The sequence below is a fragment of the Condylura cristata genome, unplaced genomic scaffold, assembly GCF_000260355.1.
Source record: "Condylura cristata isolate star-nosed mole 26May11 unplaced genomic scaffold, ConCri1.0 scaffold00002, whole genome shotgun sequence".
NCBI classification, from domain to species: domain Eukaryota; kingdom Metazoa; phylum Chordata; class Mammalia; order Eulipotyphla; family Talpidae; genus Condylura; species Condylura cristata.
In genome coordinates, this window is record NW_004567103.1 from 7,301,331 (window position 1) to 7,322,389 (window position 21,059).

The 21,059-nt window shown below is 41.0% G+C and overlaps 1 protein-coding gene across 2 annotated transcripts in view; it reads right to left on the minus strand.

The window, feature by feature from the left end:
- NYAP2 (neuronal tyrosine-phosphorylated phosphoinositide-3-kinase adaptor 2) overlaps positions 1-21,059 on the minus strand; it is a 193,960-nt gene that overhangs the window by 114,369 nt on the left and 58,532 nt on the right. Inside the window, exon 1 of one of the 2 annotated variants that reach the window (XM_012725071.1) lies at positions 5,507-5,570. The exons of the other annotated variant lie outside the window; for it this stretch is intronic. The gene's annotated coding sequence lies outside the window, so the exon portion shown is untranslated. Of the gene's footprint in view, positions 1-5,506; positions 5,571-21,059 lie in introns of those variants that run through there. 2 annotated transcript variants of the gene reach the window in all.

Sequence of the window (21,059 nt, forward strand, 5' to 3'; positions counted from 1 at the left end):
AATAAATTATATATATATATAATAAAAGAAACCAGCAGAGATTGATCTGGAGACTGACCTGCGGCCAATAGCTGATTTGGTCAATCAGGGTTGGGCTCTTCCTCAGTTCTGTTCCTTTTCCACACTACGGGCCAACACTCCCCTCACTAGAAAGGCCCTGCCCAATAACATTCCAAATGGAGAGTTCCCTGGAGAACAACTTGTTACCGGGTAGCCCAGAGTGGACTGAGCCGCCTGTCGGTGGGGCCTCACCCGCGTGCTCACAGCTCAGTTACACTGCAGGCACACACAAAAGGGTCAATAACGGGTTTATTTACAAAAGGAATAGGAAACAACCCAGGGAAAGAGAGCAGGATACAAAGTAACCTTACCACTAGGCTGACTGAACACACCAAGTCACAAGGTCCAGAGAGCTGATTCCCAAGCCAGAGAGAGCGTGAGATGCAACCACGCCCTATTTATCCCCCAAATGTCCCAGAATTCCTGCTAGCTCCGCCCTTGGGTCCTTGCAGTTCTCTCTCTGGTGCTGCTGGGAGTTGTAGTTTCCAATCACTGGAGTAGGGGATAGTGTCCAGGAAGCTGGAGTAGGGGGTGGGGTCCATAAGACTCTGCAGAGTTCCTTTAGGACATCCTTCCCCTTAACAAACTGAAACCCTGACAATGACTATTAACAGATAATTTTCTCCAAATGGAAGGTACAGAGAAATTGAACTAACTGTGAAGGGAAGAAAAGAGGCTACAGGGAAGAAAAATTCTGTTACCCCAAAATATGTGTTTTTGGCAAAAGACTAAGTTAGTGGGGATGCTCTGAAGGTTGAGGGGAAGTTGCTTTTGATACTTATATTTAAAAGCTGTCTGTTGGGGCTTCTCCTCGAAAGGCCTAAACCCTTTATATCTTTTCACTGAAGAAGTCAAAATTAGTCTGCATACATTTGATTATTGTGCCATCCTGGGTCCTTGGCAAACTCCCTAACTGAACTACCTTTCCTCTCCCCCTTAGCTAAGCTACTGAAGATGGCCTCTGAGGCCACATGGGGGAGTGACTGAGTCCTGCTTGGCCTCTTCCCTGCATGCAGGAGGGACACACAGGACTGAACTCCTCGTTGGCTTTTTCTCTTATTTCCCTGATACCGGTTTGAGCATGTGTCAGCCTAGAAGCAACCAGAGGGTACGGAGGAAATTTACATTGAACCCCAGCAAGGAGACGCAGGGGCAAGAGACGTCATGGCAGAGCCTGAGAATGTTGCCTCTGGGCTCCAGCCACAGTCCCAATGGGCTATATTCTGGGTGTTCAAATAACCACATTTACTTTGCCTGAGGACAATGAATTCAGAGGAGTAATGGCTACAAATAAACCCAGGGGTGGTTTCAAAGGCTGTTTATGAGAAGCAAATGTCTCTGTGGAGGAAACCGGTGGCATTTGGAAGCAGAGATAGTATCAGCCTGAGACCATAAGCCCGGCTCTGCGGTAGGCGAGGCTCGGTGCCCGGGCCACTTGCTTTCGGACCTGCATGTGGTCCTGTAGCACAGACCGTCAGAGACTTGTCTGTAGCATCAAAGCCTGGAACATTCACCTCCCACAGAAGCACTAATAGCTCGCAGTTTTCTTTTCAGCTCATCTACTTCCTTATCCCCCACTCTTGGCTATTCTTCCCTCAGCAGCTGCTGCAGGAATAGGGGCCTCGCATGCCTGCTTGGCGTCCCTGTGGCAGCTCACTCCTGGTGTTCTCCATGCCCAGCACCACGGCTTCTCAGGCTCCAGGCCGCCTCTTCCCACCACCACCACGACCTGGAAGAACAGAATTACCATGGTGGTGGTGGGGGGGGTAATTCTGCCACCCAGGGCGTTTCACTATGTCAGGAGACATTCCTGTCAGGGCTGTGGCAGCCAGGGCTCCTGGCATGGGGGCAGGAGCCAGACATGCCATTGCTTTACCAAGCACGTGACAAAGAGGTGCCCAGTGCAAAGGGGGTGCCTGGCAGCTAAGGACTCCTGAGACACTGCCAGGTGGCACTGCCAGGTGACATGTGGCTCTCCTGGCGTGCCTGCCATCGCATCTCAGCAGTTTGAAAAATGTACATGTTCCTTCCAGCGTTGCCCTGAGTATGGGTCTGTGGGGTCAAATTAAAGGACATTTAAATATTTCTATGTGTTTCACTAGCGCTTGTCCTGAGATGCACTGCAGCTGGGTTCCTGCTCCACAGTCCTCTGAACAATCTCCCAAAGCCAGAGTTCGAAGGAAATTCCTCTTAGTGATACCTCAAGTAACTTTTCCAAAGGGGTTTTGGGTCAGGGCAGACACAACAGCTGTCTCAGGGGATGTAACAGGGTGGCGCCTAGGAAAAAGGGAAGATCCAGGTTCCTTGCCCCACCCAGGAGGGTAGAGCTGAGCAGAGGAAAAGGAGAGAAGGAATGAGAAGAGAAAAGAGAAGAGAATAAAGAAGGATGGAGAGCCAGACAGAGACCTGAGAAAGCCACACGGAGCAGCGAGCATGTGATGGAGAAACCGTGCTTGTTTTCTGACCCTGGACTGGTTAAGGCAGATGTGGGTGAGAGACCTGTAGGGAGGTGACTGTGACAGTGTTTATATTGATTTTGATTTTGCTCTTTTCCTCCCGGATTTGTCTGGCTATTTCTGACCCTTTCCATGAGTCCCGGCCAGAGGGTGCTTTAGTCTAGTGGCAGCTTTCAGGCCTTGCTTTGGGCCAATCCCTTTTGGGTTGACTTTTGCCCACGATGGAATGGGTAACTTTCTACCCCTCTGCCTTCCTTTGAGTCTGTGTGACCCCTCCCTAAGCCCAAACAGATATACAGGCAGATACCACACCCTAGCGTTAATCCCTGGGACAGGTTGAAATTGGATTATGATAAACACATCGAAATTGGATCATGATAAACATGCCCTTGTGTGGTTGAATTGTGATGCGAGCTGTGATGCTTGTTAATCTCTGAATTCATTTGCTAAGTTGAATTTGCGCGGGCTATGACTCATGTAACGGCCAATGAAGCCTACATATTCCCTGACATCCCTCTGGTCGGGGTCTTGCTTCCCTTGTGTGGCTGCGTGCCTACAAGAAAGCTTGACCCCAACTAGCTGGCTCAATAAACTCCGCTTGCTTGTGCATCTCTGGTCCTGTCCTTTGTTGAGGGAGGCATCTGGGTGATTTTGGACCTTAACAGCCAACACTCGTGGGTGAGTCAAAGGAGCAATGAGAGCCGGGATTAACCTTGGGGATCGATAACTACCCTCATCCTACTGATGAGCAAATTCAACACTAAGCAGGAGGCTTATGGCGGAGCTGGAGCTGGAAGAGTCCAGGATATTTATTGTATTGTCACACCTGGAGGCCAAGCATGAGGGACACTTAGCTCATGGGCTATTTGAGCCACGTAGTCTTTGGTAAATTATAACATTTTTCACTCTCAGCCCCTGATCTGCAACAGAGAGAAAATATTGACCTTATCTACATCATTGGAAATTATTGTGCAAGATACTACACAATGATAAGTATCATTTTACCAATAGGTGCAAATTGATACAAGATGCTCGCTCAGCACCTAGCCTGGAACTGCAAAAGCAAGTCATGACCCCGATGAAGGGTCATCTGGATTTACACACTGATAAAACATTCTGGAGGCCACCATCCTTCCAGCAATCTACAGTCCACTAGCTCCCTCCCTCCTGTTTTGTTTAAAGCAGGGGAACAAATACAGATAGCTACTGACTGCACCTTAAGCTCCATAACAGGCCTTAAAAATATCTGCTCCAGGGCCCTCCCTGGTGGCGCAGCGGGTTAAAGCACAGCACTAAGAAACTAAGCCACTTCCGCATGAGTTCAATCCCCGCCTGCCCCGGAGGTGACCACATGGCACGGCAGACCTCTCCTGACCCACCCGCTGCTCCCCTCAGCAGTGTACTTCGTGGATCTGCCTGTTCTGCTCCCCACTCTGTCTCTGGTGAATCCTCTCACTCTCCGCATCTCTGGTCTGTATCCCAGTTCTGTATGAATAAATAAATCTTTAAAAAAAAAAAGTGTTTGGTGCTCCAAACGCTTCAGAACATGTGTGCTGATCTCTCTAAATACTTAGGGATGGTGGGATTCCCTGGTGGCCTAGGGGTAAAGTCTCAGAGCTACCACGACCTTGGCCAGAGTTCCGGCCCTGGTCAGGAAGCTGAACCACATAGCACAGCAGACCTCTCCTGTCTCGTCACTGTTCTCCTCAGCAGTGTGTTTCAGTCAATGCTCCTGTTCTGTTCCCTACTCTGTCTCTGGTGAATCCTCTCAAACCCCACACCTCTGGCCTATACCTCACTTCTTGTATGCAAAAATAAATAAATCTTTAAGGGGAAAAATAAACTCTTTCTTTTCAGCAAAAGAAGATAAATAAACAAATAAAAAAGCAGGGCCTCCCTGGTGGCCTAGGGGTTAAGTCTCAGCACCATCACTGCTATGGCCTGAGTCTGACTCCCCGCCAGCCAAGTTGCTGACCCACACAGCACAGCAGACCTCTCCTGTCCCACACACTGCTCCCCTCAGAAGTGGATTTCAGTAGATCTGGCTGTTCTGCTTTCCACTATATCTCTGGTGAATCTTCTCACCCCTCCACCTAATTGGCCTACACCCCAATTAGCTATACAAAAATAAATTTTAAAAATTACTAGTGATGGCTTTTCTGTGGTGATGTTAACATCTTTGTCTGCTGAATTTGAAAGCTCAGGAATTGCACATTTCTGCAAACCCTAAACCCTGATACAATTGGCATGTGTATAATTTTTTTGATTTGAGAAGTTGCATTCATTTAAAAACATTATTTTTTTTAATTAAGACTAAGTTCCCTACACATATTTATAGTTACCTGAACCCTAAGTAAAACAAAGGGTTTGTATCTTGAGCACATTTAAAATTATTTAAATTACACTTTTTCAGGAGAATTATTTTTCCAGTCTTAAAATTCAGAAATAGCTATTAGATTGTTCTTTGCTGAGCAATTAAATTACAAAATTATTCCACTTAAATATTTTAATGAATTAAACAAAAACAAAAGCATTTCAGTTCTCCATGTAAAACTGAAAATAAATATTGTGGCATTCCGTTAAATATTTGCTTAGAGACAATTTTTTTCAGAGCTATACTGTTCCCATAAATAGGATATGTGTTCATGTACACATTATGGCATTTCTATCAGGCTCATATAAAAATTATATTGTGGAAGACCATATTTTGGCCAGTGTTTTCACCCAGAATTTGCCAATTTCATCAATAGCACTGGAAATAAGCATGAAACCAGAACATTTTATAAGTTTCTGCTTAGACCATGGAAGTCATCTCAGATAATGGTGGATTAACTTAATTTTAAACACTTTAAAATAAATGACACATTTTCACATCATCGTCATCTGCGTAGAAAGCACCAACATGGAAAATTCACACAGGTGCACGATAGCGACGCTTTTGCTAGGAAATATAAGCCAGTCTCTTCTCAATGAAAAAATGAAAGGTTTACCAGCTGTCTGAAGAAGTCCTGAACAGCCCATAGAATCCCTGAAATAATGAGTCCACGGGCTCCATCTTGCCTCCACACACCATTTCATCCATTTCTCTTCCCCTATTGTTCTTGCCATTTGCAGCAAGACTGCACATTTGTTTACCCAAGTCATTTGCTGGGAGTAGGGCTGGCTTGGGAAAAGGGCCACCTTAGGGATTCCAGCTAGAGACCAAGGAGAGAGAACTGGAGTTTTACAGAACTGATGATCCCAGAAAAGGAGGAGGGAGGTGGCCCCAGGGAATCAAGCTTGATAGGAGAGAAGCAGTAAGCACATAATATAACATTCTGGAAGCCTTGGTTTCCTGCTGCTACTGAGCCAAGAGGGAATGGAAAAGGGGCATTTGGGTGCATTCCCAACCCGACAGGAAACTCCGCTCTCTTTTCTATTCAAATGACTCACCCAGCCTTAAGGGGCTACATTTCCCTCAATGTGTCTTCAAACTTTGCAAATACAGTGAAGCAGGAAAGTGATATTAAATAGCTTCTAGTTGGTAGGACATATAATGACAGCAGCAAAGGTCACCTGTACTAGCAAGTGACTCTCTGTACCCTTCGGTGTCTTCTCAGACCAGGCATCATCACATCTAAATAAGGAGTTTGAGGGAAGCCCAGCAAAACTGTCCAAAACTTTTATGTGTAAAAGAAGGTAGAAAGATATTTTGTAACGAGAAAATCTTTTCTGGAGCCTTTTCTGTCCAATTGTGGGTAGTGACACTTAAAAGACTTGGGATCGATTTAATAGGTGACTGTCAGAATTTTATTTTGAAAGCATAAAGCACATGGGAAAGGATTCTCATCATGCTTCCTATGTAAAGGTAACAGATCTCTGCATGCAGTTGCTTTATTTAACTTGGCTCTAGTACACTGTTTCATAGTCCTTGGTATTATTATGTCTTCAGGGTGCAGCTACCTAGGTGTTTGTGCTTGCTATTATTTTGAGGTTTCTTTTGTCTCAATAAATAAAAACCAAAGGGACAGTGTTGACTAGTCCATATCTCTAGCCCTCTGTACAATTTTAGGCCAAACTGAGAATCAAGAATATTTATTGGAGAAATGATAAGTGAACACTGAAGTAGGCAGAATCTTGCTTTCCAAGATCCTATTCTGAACAGCAGCAACAAAAATTTTATCCTTTTTTTTATATTTGGCTTTCAATATAAAAAGCATTTACTGATTTTGAAATTTTTGAGATCTATTGGCTTACATTAAAAGAGAGAGAGGAAGTTCATAATTTAATGCTATTAATTCAAATGTGTCAACTGAGGTTGCAAGATAACATATATTATAACTAGCCCACAACTTTGTTCTTCAACTTCTTGCTCTTAACTCATTTGAATTTTTATGATGACATTACAAAGTTGGCATTCAAATATAAGCACTGAAATTTAGAACAAGCCTTCAAAACTTAATATAGCAATATGTGTTAATTTACTAGGCTTAAGAAAGTAGTTTTTAAAGCTATTGAAAGCAGTAGTTACTCAGTGAATTAACAATAACTAATTGGAGAAAGTAACTAATAAGCATAATTTGCCCATGTAGTGAAAGCATCTGGCCAGTGATGAAAATAAAGTTGCAACAGGTATATGAATAACCTTGCTTCTGGAGAAATGATGAATTATATATGCCAATAATTTTCACCGACAAAATTTCTGAAGAAAAGGCAATTTTTTTTAAAATTATGTATTTATGCATACAAGAACTGGGGTTCAGGCCAGAGATGCAAGGGCAGTGAGAGGATTCACCAGAGACAGAGTGGAGCAGAACAGACAGATCCATGAAAAGGTGAGCTTAATGAAGAAAAACTGGTGATGAAATCTCATCATCAATATTTCCCTGATTTCTCCCTTTCTTTGACATACATGAATTGGGAATGATTCTGAAGTTTCAAAGAGATATCACCTTAAAGAAAAAAGAGAACAAGACAAATTTCTGTTCTTTGCTTCTTGTTGACTACATCAAAACCAAGAAATTGCAAAGAAGCGACAGGGATATTTACTCTAAGTTAGAGAAAGCTAATACTGGAACTTAATACCTAACCCACATTATTGAGTTAAATTATCACAGCTCTTTTTTTTAAAATAAATTTCTAAGTCTAATTATTTTTTTATTAGAAAAGAAAATTAAATTTTCTCATTGCTCTTTTAGTTCTACCAACTTTTAAATCGCTTCATGTGTCTTTCTTCTTCTTAACAGTCTTCAAAGGATCTATCTCACCATTCTTCTGACTTTGCAGTCAAGATCTTCCTTCATATTCCCTCAACCACTTTGGCCATGCTGAGCCATACATGTTTCCTCGGTAACAATCATACAAGCAACATGTTCTTATGCAAAACCTTCACGCTTATACTAGCATGTATGCTAACACTGCTTTCTTTCCCTGAAAGTCCTTCTTAATTAAGCTTACACATGAAGAAATGAAAACATACATTTCTTCAAGGACAAGTCCGAATGTCCTTTCATGTAAGACATATTCTTTAAACTCATTTAGTTTCCTTCCTGCTCCCACTAGTTTGTTTTGTACTAGAATTTGCATGAATGTGTTTTTATCCTATTACGTATGCACACATCTCAGAAGGAAGATGCCACGTTTTCTCTATTTCTAGAATTTCTCTACACTTACCCTTTCAAATAACAGTGCAATGCCCTTACAAAGCATTTAGTAATGTCCCTTGAATGGAAAAAGTCTTAACAACAGTAAGTTTTTAAAAATATAATTTTCTAAATTTTATCAGACTATCAATCAAAATTATTAAATTAGGAACTCACATATTGAGAGTGATTTGAATTTTCTTAGAAAGCAATGCATATTTTAATTGCTTTAACTTTTACCAAGGTTACATGGTTAGTGAAATCCAACACTGTCAGTAAACTGATTAAGAAATAGAATTTCTCCATATCGTTTCACCTATGGGACAGTTTGGAAATTGAAGACAGGGACATGGGGTAGAAATGATCATTTGCATTAAGAAAGACATTTTGTAGAAAACAGAATCAGGAAAGAAAGTCACATTGGGTGTAGTTTAATGAAATTCAACTACATATTTTTTTTTAAATGGAGCTATTTCTCATATCCTCACTACTTAAATAAATTTAACTTCTGAATCTTCTCAAGTTGTCCTTCAGGACATACTGATCATAATACAGGGTATCCAAGGTGACTGTATAAGCACATGACCTTTAGTCATTGCTAGTGGATTAAAAGAGAAAAAAATAATGGGACTTTGAAACTGTGATTTCATAGTGCTTTGTAACAGATCCAAAAAAGCTATTAGAATTTATTATTTTGGATGGATTACCAGAATTTATGGAACACTGAGCCTTTTGGCATGCTATTCTGTTTAATTAAGGGAGTTTTGTTATGCATACGTAAGTAAAATAGTTCCTTTAACTATCCTGCTGAGTCATTTAGGGTCATGCAAATTGTCTGAATTTGTTGTTGTTTAAGCACTCTCTCTGAGAGTCACTTAATAAATAGGTCACATTGGTATTCGAATGTACTGAGGTAAAATATTAATTCAGGACAACTTATATTTTAAATTGGGAATAAATGACCTAATTTTGTGAGAATTTGAAATTCCCATACAAATTATTCTGAACTGACAGGGACAGATGACAGTGGATTGGTCTAGCTGGATTCTATTTTTGACAAAACAGTCTTGCTGGAAGACTGGTGCCTTCCTCAATAATCTCCCATTAATTCTCCATTTTTTCTTACTGTTTTCTCCATTTTTCTCTAATCATTGATTGTTCTTGAATCTCCTAGGAGTACATTCCTCCCCCTCAATGTTCAATCATACCTGCTAACATAATTTTAAAACATATTGACACCTAATGGTGGGTCTCTAAAGTCTTCATGAGGACTGGAAACATTTTGGCATCTTAAACCCAGGAGGTCAAAATTCTTTAGACTTTTCCTTCTTTATTCAGATATTTTCATTTTTAAGATTTTTATTTACTTATGCATACAGAACTGGGGTAGAGGCCAGAGGTGCAGGGGCAGTGAGAGGATTCACCAGAGACAGAGTGGGGAGCAGAACAGGCAGATCGATGAAATACACTGCTGAGGGGAGCAGCGGGCGGGTCAGGAGAGGTCTGCTGTGCCGTGTGGGTCACCGCCTCCTGGGCAAGGGATGGAGTTCGCAGTGAAGCAGCTGTGGCCAGCTTGCAGTGCTGAGCTTAAATTCACTGTGCCACCAGGGAGGGCCTGCTCAGACACTTTTTTTTTGTGAATTGTCCAGGAAAAGTAACTTCCCATTACTTCCACTATTTGCAGACCACATTCTGTATTAATAAACCATAAAACTGTTATTTTTAAATTCCCAGTAATGTTTTAAAATATTACTTATATCATGGGTTAATATATACTTTTCAAATAAAATATACTTTTCCTCTCCAGGGATGTCCTTAATTGGCATTTTTTTTTCTAAGTTATCATAGTATTGCCTTCCTGAACCTACCTTTTAAGGTACTTTTTCATGAAAAGTACCATCTATTTTTATATCCATTTTACTCCTAGAAAAAGATTTCAGGTCATATTGTGTTGGTATGAAGAAAACAATACAATGATTTTATTAGAAATAATTACCCCACATCCAGGCTAAAACTAATTTGTGTTGGGTTGATTTCTGGAAATGTGCTTTACAGCCAAAGACAACAAGGTAGCACATATAAATTTTCTCAGCTGCTCACAAGGTTTATGACCATACATTTATTTAGTATCATGTTACTAAAACTGCCTAAGTTGTGACTTTGTATCACCTCAACTTTGAGGAAAAAATGGACAACTCAGTACAGTTAACTGAGATAAAGTGACTTATCAATTATAAAGTCAGCACTTGATGAAGACACTGGTAGACACAAATACAAAGCCAAGACAGATGGGCATCTGATGTGCCTAGAAATGCCCTCCAGAATTAAGAATAAAAGATGATTCTGATATTATGATTCTAGAAAAATATGATATAAATATAGGTACCAAATCTGATATAATTTGAGATGTTAATGAGATCCAAGCCCTGAGCCTTCTCTGGACTTGGAAAACCTATGGACACTTTTGCTCTGAGAAGTGACCCTCCTCATATTTGGTGTCTTTTCCAACCACGGATGGATGATAGAACTCTCCAGACCTGGAGAATGTAGATCTCACAACTCTACATTCAGACTTGCAAGCCTTTTCAAGGGTGCATTGGTTTCTCCCCTTTTTTGCTGCCAATTAAATTGTATGACTATATTATTATATTAATTCAGTTGTGATTATTTGCATGTGATTTGAGTTTTAAATGAAACCTTCCGGCTTCAGGGAAGAGAGCACCCCAAACACCCTGGATTTGATAAAGCAATGACAAACTGCCTCTCTGTACTGAGTTTACTTTGTTTTCAACATGGAAAACACTAGTTAAGCTTCCTTAACTAGAGCATAATATTTTTATTTAATCAACGATCCATGTTTTCATAAATGTCTCTAAGATTAATTTCAAATACCCCTGGCTGAAATTCAACATTTTTTATTTCCTCTGTCTTAATATCTTGTTGAATTTGAACTTATCTGGGGTTCTTTAAGCAATTCTTCCCAATAACTTGCCTCTTTCTTTCAGTATCATTTGTATCTTGAAGCTAAGACTACTGCCTCTGGGTATTTAGTACACGTAGCATAAACCTTATGATGGTGTGCTTCTCTTCAACGCTGCATAAAATGACCTGTGATTGGTAGCTTGAAATCAGTCTTGATGTTAGTTTTTACACTGTGGAAATCTATGAACACTACAAACCTTGGCTTGATTTGTTGTTTTGGTGGTCTAGATTTAGGAAGGTATTGGAGAAAATTGTCTTCATGCTGGTTAAACTTTACAGTGTAGCAAATATATTATTTTCCTAATGCTTTCCAAGCAGCTTCCTGCACTTTGCTGGGTAAAGATACTGTAAATAGGCTGTTCCTACAATGTACAGAAACCTGGCATATCGTTGATATAAAAACACTTTTAGAAATCTATTGAAACTAAACTAACTTAACTTATAGGTTTCCATCAATTCAGTTCAAATATTTAAAATTTTCTCTGAAATTATGTTAGCTTCTTAAGAACCACTAAATTATCAATTACTCCATTAGTAGTGTCTAATCTTACATATCTATTGGAAAATCACCTAACCTTTCCTTTCACTGTAAAGAGTGCCACGTTCTCCATAATATTACTATCAGAGGACATTCTAAATATGGGGCATTTTTAGAGGCAGAGAGAAGTAACATTTTTCAGCTTATTACTATACAATCAGGTCAGTATTTGAAAAATGTAATCCCAAAACTTAACTAGCAGATTTTAATTATACATGATATATTGAGTTACTCAATGGCAGATATCTGCATGAAATCTGAAAATGTCTACTATCAAATACGCTCCTTATTCACTTAAGTAGGAACTTTTGCATCCAAATATTGAAGTGATTTTCCCACCTAAAATTTTTAGAATAATGTGAACATGGAAAATACAGCTCTTGTTTTTCAGTTCAAATGGAATTGCTTTTCTCCTACCCCATTTGGAATTTGCTTACATATTGCATAAACAAAATGATAATTAATTAGACTTAATTCCTTTAGCTTTGTTTATATTTTCAACATCAACAGCACTATTAGCTAACATTTACAGTAACATTTAAATACTGATAAAGGAGTTACAACAGATAAGATGTGTAATCTGAGGAGGAGAGTGAAGTTCACCAGCATATTATATTATGAGAGGCTTAGTTTGGTTTGGATTATCAACAGTAAAAAAAATCTGAGAAGCTTTCAATTTGGGTTTGGTTAAGTGTATAGTGTTGACAGAGACATATTCCAAAATTTAAATATTAAATATTTTCCATTTGGTTGATCCATCCATCACTTTTTTTTTCATGTTTTTGCTATAGCTGTCTGAACTTAAAACATACCACTGTTATGTAAACATTTAATATTCATAAAAAATGGTAAAAAGGGTTTTCTTCTAGACAATGAGAATATTGATCTACCCAGAGGTATTGGGGTACCCAACAAGGGATTGCAGATGTTTTGAGGGGGAAAACTCACTGTTTACACACAAACACATACACCTAGACACACAGAAGAAAATCTTCTGAAACAGGTGACATTATTAAGGAACCAAGGAAACAGACCAATGAATATCTTTCCAGCGAAGTTCTACTGAAATATTGATGGTATAAAATTTAAATTGAAAAATAATTACTGTCAGATATAAAGGTTTCAAAAGATGACAAATATCTTAGGACTTTTAAACAATATCCACCAAATATCTCTTGATGTCTACCTTTATTTCCTACTCATGGTCGTAGGTTAGTGCCCCCAACCCAGCCCACATTTGAGCACAGACTGTGCCCAGTGACTACGAAATTTCAGGCAGGGCTGCACAGCCAGAGTTCCCCATTGCAGTAAGTCTTGCCTGTGCCTGGTCAGCAGCCAGTGCCAGTGCCTTACCTTTCCTCAGGCCAGGGGGCCACTACAGTGATTCCTCAGCCTCCTTTTATTCCCTCCCCTTTCCTCTACTGACTTTTTTCTCATTTGCTTCCAGTTGAAAATGTAGAGCCAAACTCATCTTAATTATAGTAAAAGGAATTTAAGAGTAACAAGTCTCCACAGCTGAGGAGTCCTGACCCCCCCCCCCCACAGTGTTCAGTCAAATTTGGCTGATTTTGAGCAATTTTCTACTGTCATTGTTGGCAGTCAGGTCCTCAAGACACAAATCCCAATTTACCTCTTGTTACCCATGGGATTTTAGACAAGTCAGTTCACCCCCATAATCCTTCATTAATCTATCCAGAAAATAAGGATGCTATTGGTACCTTCCTCAAATGGTGGTAGGGAGATTGTGAGGTATTAACACTCATTGACTGGAATTCTTGACACTTTCTGACCTCTTGGTGAAGTGAAAAATACATTAAAATTAGCAGCTAAGTGATATCGGTGCCTTTGGGTGTGCTTTGCCACATTGAAGCAGGTTCCAGGAAGCATTTTTGGGCACAGAGAGATAACTGCTGAGTGTGACTTTGGAAGCAGAAGAGTAGGTTCAGTCTCAGCCTGAACATTTTCTGTTTGTGTTTGTGAGCAACTTGCCTTCTCCCAGCTCATCCCACACAACAGGTTCTTAGGAGTAGTGTAGAGACGAGATAGGATAATATCTACGGAATGCCTTTCTCCTCACCTAGAACCTACAAAATTCATTACTGCATGAGCCACTGAAATCAGCAGGAAACTTGCCGGGTTTCCACAGGTGGCTGTCTAGAATATCTCCATGAATGTGTCACTGTGATCTAGTCTACAGACCCATTCCAAATTAGAGTAAACTAAGTCATCAAAATAAATACTTAGAAGCCACTGTGCTTCGATATTTTTTGTATATGTAGGATAAAAAAATAATGAGTAGATCACTGTCTTAAGTCTCAGATATATACTTTCTTAATCAAAGATCAGGGTCATGGAGGCAGACTTTCTAAGCAACCAGAATTAGCATTCAATCAAATACCTTGTTTTGCAAACCTTCAATCACACACAGAATACACACAGCATGGCACAAAGCCAGATTTTAAACCTACAACTTACATTATGTGGGAAGACCACATTTAAAACACATTCAAACACATTTTCTGAGTGGCTGGAGACCAGTTAATTCCCATAAACCAGGGAGGTTTGCTTACTCCTTTCAACTGATCTTCAATATTGCATCATCATAATTATTTGGCGTGAATCTTCAATGTTATGTAGCATTTTAAGATTTGGGGCATTGTCAGCAAAACAAGAATCACAGTTTATTCAAGATTCTTGTAAGATTGTGTGTGTGTGAGTGTGTGTGTGTGTATCTACAGAGATACTTAAGGTATTAAATACTTGGGTAGGTCATGCAGTCAATACTACCACATGTGCTTGGCTGTGTTCTTGTTTTTTATGACAGTCCATGTAAGGTGTTGGCCAGTGCCAATGCCAATGCCAATGAGGCAGAACACCGTGACGCCTGTGAGGAAGGAGCATTTCCTCCCCACCCCCCATGAAATGCTTTTATTGCAATTGCTTTTTACCCACCACAAATGCTGACTGTGCCTTTTCTCAAGCATGGCACAGATTTTAGCAGGACTCAACAGAAATTCAGAAGAGCCTGTATTCTAAATACCAGAGTGCACTGGTGTCCTATAATTTGGAATCTTAAATTATGCTAAAGAACAGGTCAAAGTTAAACCTACCAGAATTTTACTTTTATTCTAGCAATCAGGAGGTAGATGTACATGTGTTTGCATATTGGAGTAAGGAGGTACTGAGATAAAAGGAGAGATCAACCTTTCTCTAGCAATATTTCAAGAGAGGCTAGTTAGCTGATCTGTTACTTCAGGCACAAAGAGTTAAGCCATAATTAACATTAATAAAATATGCCAAAACTTTAAACTGTGTGTGTTTTAAAAAGGAAATGCACGATGCAATCACCTTCCATTTACACAGTGGGTAATAGAAAAGAAAGCTGCAAAATATTTCATGATGAGATTTTCAGAATGGGCCACTCGATGTTAATTAACACTATCCTCGCCTGCCCCTTATTTTGCATCACTGAAATAAGTGAAGTACCACCTACCCAGACGACAGAGAAAGTCTATGTAAACTACTGTAAACTGTTCCATTTACAGGTTACATGAAATCATTTATCATCACCCTGGGCAGGGACTGCCTCACTTTTGTCTTTTTTGTCTTTTCTATGACCTCAGGGACTTGCTCTTCTCACTCTTGTAAGGTTGGTGTGTTCAGTCCAGAGGTTTACCAGAAAGGCAGGAGTACGTAGGAACCTATGAGCCTATCCCCCATGTTTACTATAGCACTATATACAATCGCTAAGGTATGGAAACAACCTAAGTGCACCCAAAAAGATCAATGGTTCAAAAAGATGTGGTACACGAGTTCAATCCCCCTCCAGGGACCTGACCCACATGGCACAGCAGACCTCTCCTGACCCACCCGCTGCTCCCCTTAGCAGTGTACTTCAGCAGTCGGCCTGTTCTGCTCCCCACTCTGTCTCTGGTGAATCCACTCACTGCCCTTGCACCTCTGGCCTGTACCCAAGTTCTGTAAGCATAAATAAATAAATCTTTAAAAAAAATAAGATGTGGTATATACGAAACGGAATACTACTCAGCCATCAAAAAGACAAACTAGTGACACTTGCAGCAATCTGGATGGGGTTGGAAAGGATTATGCTAAGCAAAATAAGTCAGCAGGATAAAGATAAATATGGGATGGTTTCAGTTACATATGGAATACAGAGAAACTAAACAAAGGGTCAGGGCAAAGACAAAACTTTGAAGCTGACCATAGATCTGGTGCATCTAGCACAGGAAGGGTTGGGAGGGGGGTCAAATAGGAGAGGACAGAATACAGGGGACTGTGCTGATGGATCACAGGCACTGTGGTTTGGGGGAAATACAGGGACTACACCTGAGGGAGAGATCAGTACTGTACAAAAATGACCAATGGTGTAAGAAAATAAATTTATTTAAAAAAAGAATCAATTTTTTTTCAGTCCTGTTAATTTCCTAAAATGCCCCTTTATCACACCTGTATTTCTCAGATTTACTCTTTCTCGGTCTATAACTCTCCATGTGTCATTCAATCACATATTTTTCCTAAATGCCAATTTCTAGAATATTTTGCTCCTTTGGATTGTACTCGTGGTTTGAAAGATCTTTCTTTCCTCACTTGCAGCCTCTGTTCCCTTTGTCTTCCCTTCCTTCCTGCCTGCCTTATCTTTGCTTTCTGTATTATTTTTCCTCCACTTGTGATAAGATACACTAGATGACTGAAAATAATAGAAATACTTTTCCTCCCAGTTCTGCAGGCTAGAGATGTGAAAACTAGCTGTTGGCATGACTGTGAAGTTTTGGAGAAAATCCACTGCATGACCTTCTAGTGTCTGGTGATTGTAGCACGTTGGTGTTCCTACTCCAACGTGTGTCTTTGTCTTCACCTGACTCTTTTCTCCCCTAACACCAATCTTATTAGGTCAGGACCATCTAATTCAATATGACCAGAGCCTGACTTGAGTTTATCCGCAAAGACCCTATTTCCAAGTAAGGTCACATTTATATGTACCGGGTGTTAGGACATCAACACATGTTTTGAAGGCACAATTCAACCCAGAACAAGATAGTCATCACCCAATGCTCATATTGTCTCACCTAATCAAGGAAACTCTTCCCATTTTAGTTCACACTTTTCTGAAGTTTTATAGACAGAATGATTCATTGAGTTACTAATGATCATAGCTTCGTTCAAAGTTGTATTTTGAAAGCCGTGTTTAGTGGATAACACGTAATAAAAGCTCAGTAAGGATTTGTTGAATGAATGATGATATTCAACAAGTAAATTAATTTACACCATCTATTCCAGTTGTTAGTTTATAAAAGCACAGTGTAATTTGCCCTTTTAAATTAATTGCTTTACAAAGAGAACATGAAGGATACCATTTTATCCTTGATTTGTAACAGAGTCCAGCATGAGATTCCCACATAGAAGATAATTTGATAAATGTTTAGCTAATTGATTTAGAAAAGTCCGTTGAGAGGCAGGGATATATCAATAATCTTTTCAGAATCATTAAAAAAATGGAAGACTCTTTCAGGCAGGAAAAAAGTCTGCAGAGATTGAAACAGTCAACTACATTCTGTGTGATAAATGTTTTATTGAGGCCAAACAGAATTTTCAGAAATATCCTTCCATTATTATTTAAAAAGTCCAGCTCTAGAGGCCCTCCCTGATGGCGCAAAGGGTTAAAGGGCAACACTGCAAGTTAGCCACAGCTGCTTCAGCAGGAGTTGGATCCCAGGCCACAGGGCTCAGCAGACATCTCCTGTCTCCCTGCTGCTCCCCTCAACAGTGCACTTCGTCATTCTACCTGTTCTGCTCCCCATCTGTCTATAGTGAATCCTCTGACCACCCCTGCACCTCTGGCCTGTACCCCAGTTCTGTATGCATAAATAAATAACTTAAACAAGTCTGCTCTAGCTGATGAGATTCGTTTAGATATCATCTCACTGTCTCTTTAAGACTTAAATTTTGATTTTTTAAGGGTTGTCTTTCTTTCCATTTGTATGATTTCATACAGGAAAAAAAGTATTTAAAATATCTGTTTATATAATCAGTTTTTTGCTGAATAGCCTTTTAAGCTGGAAAATCCAAGAACAGTTCCTGTAGCCTGCACAGTTAACTTCGCATGACTCCTAATCAACTTCTCAATGGGGAGCAGAGCAATGCTCACACCTGGGGTCTTAACTATCACACAGAACTTGAAAAAAAAGAGAATTAAAATTATTTTCCATCTCTCCATTAATATATATATATATATATATATATTTTACTTAATAAGTCCCTTTATCCTCAAAGTAAGCCCAAATGCTCATTTAACCCTAAAGATAAAATAGCTGCAAAAAAAAATGCATACAGACATGCCATCCCCAGAAAATAAACAAAAGAAAAGAAACTGCACAAATTCCCATAAGTCACACCTGGGGGGAAAACAGGGTTTATTGAGAGGGCATAAAATATTCTGCAAATGTTTAAAGGAAAAATAATTGGGGATATATTCAGAAAACATGTATGTAATACCCTTTTCGGTTCTGACTTGTATCACAACACACTAAGAGGCAGGAGGCCCTTGAGCAGGGACAAAGCACTGAGGTCACTCAGGGGCTGAGGAAGGTCAGAGTCTCATATTTGCAATGCAAATGTCTGACCACCTGTTCCCAGTAGGTGAGTCTACCCAGTCTGCTGTGTTTGGGTCCTTAGGCTCTTTCAGCCTGTTTTAACCCCCTCCCCTGCCCTCCCAGCTAAATGTCTCTGATTTATAGCAGCCTGCTAGTTTTGTCCTTTTTCCTGATCCCTTATTTGGTCCCCTGTATTCCTCCTATAAATGAAATTGTCTGCTACTTTTCTTTTTTCTTCTGACTTATTTCACCAACATCATCCTTATAGCAATGGTTCATGGGGGACATGGTAGTGGGAATTTTACAGGGATCACAGCTGAGAGGAGACATCACACATGGCACAAAAATGAACAAAGTTGTGATAGATAGATAGACAGACAGACAGATAGACAAACGGACAGATATTAATAACAAAAGAATATAGGGAAAAATTCAATTCTTTTATGCATAAGGATTTGCTGAGTGTGTGGGGAGCTGAACATTTCCTAAGACCCCACGATTAGTAGAAGCGACTGGGAGTGGACAGAACGCATGACACTGGCTGAGGAGAGTTCAGCTTTTGGTGGTTGAAATCTATCCTAGCACGTCTCGCGTGATTGCAGCAGTGGCCTCAAGCATACAGAGTAGTTTAAGAAGTTCCCAGAGCCACAATGTCTTATGATGTTGATGTCCCTTCATGAGTCTGACTCAGTGGCAAAAGTGGCAGAAATGTAGGGGCCAGAGGACGACAGACCAACCAGAAGGGCCCATCGGTGGAGGAACAGGTGGCCATAAGGCAGGGATTTCCGGGTTCTGCAAAGGACAAATTGTTCTTACATTGGTGAAGAAAATCAGGCCTGAAACCTAAGTTCATCCTCATATTTCTCATTCATTTGCTATTTATTTTATGGGCAACCAGTGAAAAACCCTACTCCCCTTAGAATAGCAGTTTAATATATTAAAAGTGGTATATTTTGTTGCCTTTCATATATTGTTTGTATATATTTGTACCCTATACAAGAAGGAGATAGAAATCCCCAAAATTCAGGCTCTTGATGGCACAGGGGTTAAGGCCTCAGCATTATCAAGCTATGGCTAGTCACTGGAGCATGAGTCGATCCCAGCCAGGGAATGACCCACCTCCTCTGTCTTGCCTGCTGCTCCCCTCAGCAGTGTATCTCAGTGGATCCACCTGTTCTGCTCGCCAGCCTTTCCCTGGTGAAGCCTCTCACCCCTGCACCTCTGGCCTACACCCCAGGTCTAATATGCATAAATAAATAAAAATAAATCTTTAAGAAAATGCCTCAAATTGTGCCAGTGATGGGATTAAAAGTTTCTGAAGATTTAGCTCTCTCCACAACAGGTTTGCCATCCCAGAATGATCTAGAGCATTTCAGGGACAAGCAGCAGTGAGAGAAAGAAGAAGGAACCCCAGGGCCAAGTCAGACAGCCTGACTCCTCCCGCAGGCACCATGGGGGATGGTCTACTCCCCTCTGCAAAGTGGGCACATCTCTGCCTCCTGGCCCACATTCTTGCCACCCCCCCACCCCCCGCCTGAGGAATGGACCAGTTCTGCTCGAAGACTAAATTGATTGTTTTCTCATAACATGTCTACTTACAGAAAGAAAACTGCACAGCGATGTATTATCGACTTTCTCTTAGTCTGGACAAACTGGCAACAGGCGAGGGGCTGAGTTGGGTGAGACCCTTTGGGGTCCTGCGCTCCCCAGTGACTCAGTCTGCGCCTCTCCCTAGCCTCTGGGCTAGAATTGGAGCTTCCAACATCCAAGCTACTTTCCTGGCCCCTCATGGCTTATTGTTTTGTGTAGTCTGGATGCAGGAAATGCCTCCTCTCTGTGCCTTGAGGCCTTCTCACTCTGCTTGTCCCCAACACTTCATGGTATCATGAAGCACAGAATGGAGCACAGACTGTTCCTCAGGGAGTCCCCTGCAGACCAGGGGCTGGAAGAGAAGGGGGAGGGGTCGCAAGTGAGTGGGGAGAAAACCACACCCCACACCGGGCAGAGGAGAGGCCGGCCAGCCAGGTGCAGTCCCAGCAATACCTGGCCCTATGCCTAGGGCACACTGTTTCCAATGACGGTCATCTCCGTCCTCATCTGGGTTTGGCCCCTCGACCTCCCTTCCCCAGGGCAAGTGCTGGACGTGGCTGTGGTGATTGTCCCCAACAACCACGTAAGTATCAAGGAACGTAAGTATTTCCTTGAAAGTTTCCACACGGGGACCGTCCCTGGGTCCATCGCCTGTGAGAAAGGAGCTGTCTGCCCCAGTGCTTACCAGCTGACTCAGCCTTGAGGAGTTGCAGAGACTCTGGCCTCACACTACTTGTATTAGGACAACTGTTGTGAGGACTGAAACTTCTTCATCTCAGCAGAGGGGCCAAGATGCCGTTGCAGCTGTCTCTCCTTTTCAGCAGAGTCCTCCAGGTTCCCTCAAGTGCACACCACTTAAAGCCCTGAGCCAGAACCCCGCTGTGATTACCCTATTGGAAAAGACCTGGAGTGTTTTCTGAGCCTTTGTAAGGGGAAGAGAGGTGATATGGAAGAAAATGACTCCAAATGAACAGTTTGAAAGTAGTTTGTCCAAATGGTACAATTAAACATAACTTCATAAGGATATTTGAGGTAACTCTTCCCTGCCCTGACATGTTCATTAGCAGAAATCAAGCTAAGTCACACTTGTTCAGAATTGGAAAGATTGATGGGGAATGGCTCAAATTATTCACAGATAATGTTACTCAAAGATACATACATCAAAGCAGGCCTCCCTGGTGGATGAGGGTTTAACCCTGCG